Raw genomic sequence first — 9237 nt, 5'->3', positions numbered from 1 at the left:
CAGCCTGATATTGTTCTATGTGTATCTATCCTGCTCTATATTAATCTTGTGACCAAGAAAACACAACAGCAAGCCCTAATCCATGACTCCATGCCCAATGGTTTGAACTCCTCACTCTATGCATCCCAACTTTACTTGAAAACATCATCCTTCTCACCAAAATCAAAACAAAACCCATGCACACTATAACTAGCCTAAAATCAACCCAAAACAAAGTTAAATCATAAAGAGAGAGCCCTCTCTGACTGTAGGTAGGCTAGGACCTGCAACCCAAAGATTGGTTTGTGGTTACCTCGGACGTATCCCTTAAGGAGCCAAGGGACAACCTGAGTGATAACACACTCCTACTCCTAGGGGAGCTTTAAAATACACGAGTGTATTGTACATTGATCCCCAGCTTCTCTTCCTTTTCTTTGCCTTACATCCGGCAAGAATTCATGAGTTTTCTCTGCTATCAATAGTTTCGAACAAGTTGCCAATTTGTGTGGTGTCATATCAAAATGATGAGCCTAATATTCTCACAACTGCCAACATAAGTTGGCCCTACATTAACACTTTTATCGTTCTATTCCCTATTCCCTATCGACCTCTTCAGCAACTCCTTGCAAATTGCTTGTTTCCATATCATGTCAACCATGCTCGGAATATCTTTACTTCTTTAATCCTATTATTTTCTATTACATATCAACAAATGAACTAATGCAGCACTGACCTACCACAAATATATATATATATATATATATATATATATATATATATATATATATATAGATATATATATATATATATATATATATATATATATATATATATATATATATATATATATATATATATATATATCTATATAGATAGATATATATATCACTGAAATTAGGGGTGGTTTATTCGTACCTCAAATCCAACAGTGGAACTCTCAGAGGAAATAATAATATAAGCAAGAAGTTTAATAGGTTACTCTAAATTAACAAGAAGGAGATTTTTTAAATCATGTTTACTTAATCATTAAAGGCACGAAACAAACGTTATCTAAAAATTTTTACCCTCTCATGGCTCTAGATTTGAGTACAAAAGATATAGCCTCGAGTACGTAATATTCCAACCCAAACTTTTATATAAAAGTGCAAAAGAATATCAACCAAACGATCCTTGGAAGTTAGTGAAACACTAAATCTAGAAGTTACTGAAATGCACAATATAAAATAGGTCTCGACATCTATGCATTAGAATATTAGGGTTCTGCAATTTACCTATCGTAGACCTTACAGTAGATATGAATAGGTTGATTATGGGTATTATTTCTTTGACATCATCAAAGAATGAAAGGTGCGTGAAGAGAGGCGTTGATGTTTGATACAAAAATATCCAATTTAGAAGAGATTTCATGTATGTTTTTATGTACTTTTAAATTTGTGCAACATGGGTGTTAAAAAATATATATATTATAAATTTTGAATGTAATATGATAGGATTTAGAGTTATAGTAGTTATATAAATTAAATGATTGATAAATATTTATAGGTATAAATCCATAATAACTATGAAAACATTTATTTCATAATATATTTTATATTATTAAAATTAAAATATTATAAAAAAGTGAAAATAGATTTCTTTAACAGGCATATTTTTAAGATGTAAATATACTTTGCTACAATGTCATGGTCCAATACCATGACTTATCAATATCACATGTCTAAAAAACAGTGACGTGTTTAGATTGAATTTTTTTAATTATCAATTTAATCACAAGAGAAAAAATAACATAAATACCTTAAATATAAATCTCAACCTTTAGTTTCTGTATAATATAAAATTATTCTTTAGAAGTTAAATCCCTCTCATCCATATAATAATTATTCATAATTAGATAAAAAATATTTAAACACATTTCTAAAACAAACAAATCCATATAACTAGAGAAAGTTAATTTAATAAAATAAAAATAAAAAAGATTAACTAAATTAAACATACAAATATAGGAAACGACATTTACATTATTTGTTGACACCTACCTAATCAAAGGGATTGGGCGTACAACTCTAATTAATGTAAATAAATAATAGAGAAGATAGAGATTCATCGAGAGATGAGCCGAACAGTCACTCCCCCTTGTATATAATAATGGACAACTTCAATGAATAATATGAGCTTTTATTTGAGGAGTTACCTCCTGGTCTGACATGGTATCAGAGAAGGCGCCATTTTTTGGCTTCCTTTTTAATTTGAAACTCCTATTCTAATTTGCCTTTGTTTTTCATGTTTTGTAGGCTGACATCTCTGTCGAATCCCTACGAAATCTCATTTATCGTTTAGTACATTCATTGAATTGCGTTGCATTGGAGCTAGCTGTTGAAGCCGAAGGTGTTGTAATGACTTGGATTTCCTCCTGCTCTGAGTATGGTATTTATACCCTTTCGCATTGAAGAACCATGTATCCCTTTTCATATTCATATATATCCTTTTTCGTATTCCCCTGAGCCAGATCTCAAGTATTATAAACCCATATATATAAATATCATTGGGTCTACTTTTTAATCGCATATCGCAAATCTCTTGCCCTGATCAATATCGCTTCATGTTTGCGATGTGATCATACCCTTCATTAAACCCACTCAGACACAGTCCTCGAGGTTTCACTTTATCTGGCTCGTTTTCCACCGTTGATCTCAACCTCCAGATCCAACGACTGACATTGATTTTGGGGGGGACCACTTGCACGGTGGTTACCCACCCGAAAAGTGCCTTTTTAATCCCCACCATTGATCATTACCCCAAAATCCAATGGTTTATAGCGATTTTGGGTGTATTAGTTGCACGAGAGTTACCCGCCCAATACGAGCAGTTTTTCTCTCTCCCTTAGTCGCTATGTGTCAATCGCTTAGTGGAATGGAGTGCTCCCCTCTCAATACCACTTACCATTTTTTATCCGCCCGAAATCCCACTTGTAACCCAAAATCCACCTTTAGCTGTGGTTTTCGCCCCAAATTGTTTTGCTTTCAATAATCGTTGATCACTTACCATCGACGACCCTCCTCTGTTCATCTCCTCCGCTCATCTCTGAGATTCATCTCTGCCATACAAAGCAACAAAAAAACTACAGCTATAGTCAGGCTCTGATATTCGGGCAAACGTTGAATGTTTTTAAGTTGAACATTGTTGGTATAACAATCATTTTATGAGATAAATTTTGTAGCAGCAATATTTTTCTCCACTGTACACAGATTTTACAATGCATTCAATTATATCTATTGTGGGAGTAGTTCTCAATGGAAAGGAGAATTATCTTGAATGGTCACAGAAAATCCAACACCCTCTCATTTTTAATGAGCTATGGAAAGGTGTGTGTGTTGGAGAAGGAGACGAAGCGCCAATCCAGCCTACCTTAGACAAGGAGATCACCATTTGGGAAAATAAGAATAACAAGGTCTATGCATTGATTCCAGCATCAGTAACTAAACAGGTGACTTGACACATTTCGCCATTTTCAAATGCATTTGAAGTCTTACAAAAGCTGAAGGAACTCTATGACTCACACTCTGCACTTGAATTTGTTCAACTCATGATTAAACTCTTCACCCTTCAATTACAAAATAATGATCCTCTTGCTCTTGCATCCGAAGTAAAATCTATAATGCATGATATCAAAGTCACTAAGGTTGAATTGGATATTCATCTGATCGCTTTTCTCAAGGCACTTTATCCTAATTACTCCAATTATCTTGAGTCATTGCAAACAAATGGAAATCTCAAAGATATTACCTTTGACTCTCTTGTGAAAAAATTTGTTGAAAGAGAGAAAGCTTTTGGAAAGAAGAGAGCCCTTGAATCTTCTGAAGAGGCTGTGTGCCTTACTCATAAAGAAAAGAATCTTGCCCAAGATTATTCCAGAGGAAGAGGTGGTCGAAGAGGAAGAGGAAGATATTTTAGAGGTAGGGGGGGCAAACACTCTCAAGGAGAAAAGTCAGATTTTCACTACATATACTGCAAAAGAAATGGATCACACGATGCCTCCACATGCAAGTTACCTTGGGACAAAATTGAGTAACAAAGAAACTGACCCAAAGGTAAAAATAATGACATAGACAAAGGTAAAGCACCTGAATCCGCTCATTATGTTGTGGCACAATGTAATATTGGAGTAAATGAAGACTTATTTAATGCTTCACTTGCTTCTTCGAAAAATGATTGGTTGCTTGATTCAGGAGCAACTTGCCACATGACTCATAAAAAAGATTTTTTTCAAGAATTACCTGACTATGTTGATGGAGTAGTATACTTTGCAGACCAATCAAAACTCAAGCCATTAGGGCTTGGCACAATCAGGTTTAAATTACCAGGTCTTCCAGACTTTCTTCTGCATCATGTTCTATATCTCCCATAGCTGAGGAGAAACTTGTTGTCCTTGGTCCACATCTGCCAGCAAGGTCACTCCATTGATATGTTTGATGGAAATCTTGAGGTAAGAAAATCTTCTGACCACTTACTTGTCATGATAGAGATAGAAGAAGAAAGGCTTCTCAAGCTGCAGGGTACCTCTACTCGTGCACAACATTTCTCATACAATTCTCATTATGGAGAAGGTACACTTCCATCAAGTTTATTATGGAATGCTATATTTGGACATTTGAACTATGATAGCCTTTTCCTGTTGAAGAAAAATGGTGTTTCTGGTTTGCCTACAATTCCTAGGAAGCTTAAGCAATGTGATGCTTGCATTCTAGGAAAGCATAGGAAGCAGTCCTTTCATGATTCACACTCCAGAGCACATAGAAAACTTGAACTCATTCATTCAGATTTATGTGGTCCAATGCATGTCTCTTCTGCATATGGAAATAAATATATGATGAAATTTATTGTTGACTACACCAGAATGTGTTGGGTTTATTTATTGAAGAACAAATTTGATGCTTTTCAAAAATTCAAAAACTTTCATACATGGATTGAAAATGATGCATAATCTCATATTGGCTCTATTCGCACTGATAATGGAAGAGAATAAACTTCAAATGAATTTGAAAAATATATTCGCCAACATGGGATCAAACATCAAACAACTATGCCTTATAATCCCCAACAAAATGGTGTAGCTGAAAGAATGAATAGGACAATCTTAAATATGGTACGCTCCATGTTATTCTTCAAAAATGTAAAAATGATGTTCTGGGCTAATGCAGTTCTATGTGTTGTATATTGTATATATAAAGAATATATGTCCATCTAATGCTATCAGAAACATGACTCCTTATGAAATGTGGTATGGGCACATTCCTTCAGTAAAGCATCTCAGGGTCTTTGGTTCCACTTGTTATGCCTTGATACTGAAGGTACATAGAAACGAACTTGGTGCAAGAAGTAGTAAGTGTATCTTCTTGGGGTATTCAAGCACCTCCAAAGCATATCGTCTCTATGATGAAGTAAACAAAAAGTTTGTTGTATCTAGAGATGTAATCTTTCTTGAATCATCCAAAACTGAAAATGTTGTTGAAAGGCAACTTGATCGCTTGGATAGATTCACAAATACAAAATCATTCCAAGAATTTGATAATTAGATTCCACATCTTGAAATGGGAATTCCTATACTAGATCAACCTGTGGAATCTTCTTCTGAAGCACTCTCTCCCCCGCACGAAACTCCAACAATGGATGATACTTTGAGTGATGCGGTTGATAGAATTAGGAGACTCAATCTTGATTCAGTCCCAACTCATTCAACAGAGCAACCTGTACCATATGTGAAAGGTCCCCCAAAGTGGCTGACAAAGACACTTGAAAGTGTTCATCCTGATGAGGTTGGAAAGACAGGAACTAGAAATTAAAACCGGCAAAATGGAGGTGATGTAGATGACTCTCATTCACCTGTTGATATGGATGTTTCTTATGATTATGAATTGAATTTCTCTACAGATTTTGAACCAACTTCCTTCAAAGAAGCTTCTTCTCATGATGAATGGAAAGAAGCGATGCAAAAGGAGTATGATGCCCTAATAAACAATGGCACTTGGAAGCCAGTTGATCCTCCATTGGGAACCAAACCAATTGGTTGCAAGTGGGTCTACAAGAACAAGTATAAAGCTGATGGCTCACTTGACAAGCATAAATCCAGGCATGTGGCAAAAGGTTTTGTATAGAAGGAAGGGGTCGATTATGAGGAGACTTTTGCCCCCACAACAAAATGGGCTACCATCTGGACACTCTTTGCCCTAGCAGCTAAGAACGGTTGGAAAGTCCATCAAATGGATGTAAAAACTATTTTCTTGAATGGAGATCTAAAAGAAAATGTTTTTATGTCCTAGCCTGAAGGATTTGCTATGAAAGTACATGAACATAAAGTATGCAAACTTGTGAAATCCTTGTATGGCCTCAAACAAGCACCACGAGCCTGGTATGAAAAACTGACTGAGCATCTTCTGAAACTCAATTTCAAACATTATGATCTTGATGATGCAACTTTGTTTGTCAACAAAGTTGGAAAAACAATTGTATATCTTGTGGTATATGTAGATGATATTTTGATGACAGGGAATAACGAAAACTACATTACATCCATAAAGAAGGAATTGAAGAAAGGTTTTGAAATGACAGATTTGGGCTATGTTCATTACTATCTTGGTATTGAAGTAACTCAACATCCGAAGTCCATATTCCTTTCTCAAAAGAAATACATTGGAGATATGTTGAACAGGTTTGGCATGACTGAATGCAATCCTATGACTACTCCAATGGAAAAAAACTTAAAGCTCACATCCATTGAAGGAAAAGAATTTGAGGATGCAACAAAGTATAGACAGCTTGTAGGAAGTCTCAACTACCTAACCACTACCAGACTAGACATTTCATTTGTTGTTGGAATCCTCTCCAGATTTATGCAAAAGTCTTGAGAGGGACATTGGTCTGCTACAAAAACAGTTCTAAAGTACTTGAAGGGAACTCAAGACTTTGGAATCAAGTATACACAGGTGGGTGACTTCAGCTTGATTGGATACTCTGATTCAGACTTTGATGGAGACAAAGAAACTGGGGTATCTATTTCAGGTTATACTATGAGTCTTGGATCAGGAGCTGTCTCCCAGAGATCATGCAAACAATCAGTTCCAGCAGATTCCACAATAGAGGTAGAATATGTGGCAGCAGCTGAGGCAAAAAAAGAAATTTTGTGGCTCAGGAAAATTCTTGAAGATTTACAGGTAAAACAAGTACAATCGACTCCACTCATGATTTACAATACCTCTACAACAAATTTGGCCAAGAACACAAAGTTCCATGATCGAACAAAGCACATCAATACCAAATATCATCTGATTCGACATCATGTTGAGGCCAAACAATCCATCTCCGCCATTGTTCCACTAATGAGCAAATTGCAAACATCTTCACCAAATCACTTGGAAGAAAAAAACTTGAAAGATTCAGAACAATGGTTGGACTCACCAACATCCCTTCAGATTAAGAGGGGGAATGTTGACACCTAATCAGAGGGATTGGGTGTACAGCTGTAATTAATGTAAATAAATAATAGAGAAGATTGAGAGTTATCGGGAGATGAACCAAACAGTCACTCCCTCTTGTATATAATAATGAACAACCTGAATAAATAATATGAATTTTGATTTGAGGAGTTACCTCCTGATCTGACACTATTTGTTGGTTAAATATATATTTGTTGGTTAAATATACATTTTGGAGATGACATTTATGATGGGTAAAGGGTTCATTTCATTTAAGACAAAGTAAGATGAAAAAAGGTTTGGGATTTTTGTGTGGGTGGTTATAATACTTTCTATATGTGATTACAATTTACAATGAGTAAAAGAATCATATGATTAAGGACAAAGCAAAGTAAAAAATCAACGTAATCTATTTACAATAGATAAAGATATAATATCAATAAAGAAAATGATATGAGAGAAAAAATTCATTGTTAATAAACAATGTGGTTGCAATATATAATTAAGATAATCACCTATAATAGATAAAGGCCTCATATCATTTAAGGTAAAGAAACTGATAAGTTTTTTATTCATAATGATCATTTTTGTTATGTGTTACTGTAAATCTCAATATTTTAATATTGAGAAGTTAATTATAAAAGGGATTCCAATTATCATTTAAAATAACAACTGCATTATTAATGATAAATATAGTAATAATCAAATTATATTTAGTGTCAGTGAAAAATAATAAGATCTTTGATGGCCACTGGATGTTTTCAAGTTATAGAAGGTGTCATAAATTAGTAGTGTTTTGTTTCGGTCGATGAGGTTTGAACATTTAATTTTCATAAATTTCATTTACTTTAACCAAAAATACATATGAGTGGATTAAAAATGAAAATAATATTTTTCTACAAGAGCGTCATGGAAAGAAAAGGCACATCTCCAACTTATTCATTTAGATGTATATATGTTATGAAGAAAAAGATTTCGATTTTTATTTGTATGTGTAAAATTTTAAATCTTCTAAGAATTCAAAATTTATTGGAGCTAAACATAATGGATGTTTGTGATATCTCCGTGGTTTTTTTTAAGACAAGACTGTTTTAAGATGACTGTAATTATTGCTTAAACATGACGGTTGTGGAGACTAGAATTTCAATTGACTAATTATGTAATTACATAATTAAATTGTACATAATAAATAAATGTTTTTTAGAAATAATATGGGAAAGATATGGATTTCTTATTATCTTAGAAAGATGTTAAGTGGTTAATTATATATGGTGGATTTTTTCAAATTTTTCTCCTTAAGGTAAAGAAGTTGAGGAAAGCACACTTGGAGGGAAAAGCGAAATGAAATCTTTTTTCCGAATAAAAGAAGAATCCCAATTAAAGTAAAATGGTGTAGAACCTCAAAGTAGGACGTTGCTAGAAAAAATATGTTGGGAAAAAATATAAAATACCACTATGGAATATAGAAAAAGTTGTTATTATTGGAGAAAAGAAGCCTTAGCTTAGGGGAGTTGCGGGTGGAAACTAGTTGGTTGGGAGGCACATGATCTCTCCTATAACCTGTCAAATAATTTAGTTTAGTTAGATAAATTATTTTTGTGCTTATGTAATTAGTTTCATTTATGTGTTCATGGCATTAATTTTAAGTTTATTTTCATATGAACTCTACAAGGTATATGGTTATGATGCATATGTGTTATGCACACTAGCCTCAATAGATAGGCAATATTAATGCATATAGGATTTGTATGCTATATGGACGAGTTATAGGATATTGTCATGTTTTAAA

The sequence above is a fragment of the Pinus tabuliformis genome, chromosome X (assembly GCF_031772625.1).
Source record: "Pinus tabuliformis cultivar Carrire ecotype Pingquan chromosome X, CPIR1, whole genome shotgun sequence".
NCBI lineage: Eukaryota > Viridiplantae > Streptophyta > Pinopsida > Pinales > Pinaceae > Pinus > Pinus tabuliformis.
The sequence above is the reverse complement of the archived record's forward strand: the minus strand, read 5'-3'. Positions refer to the sequence as shown.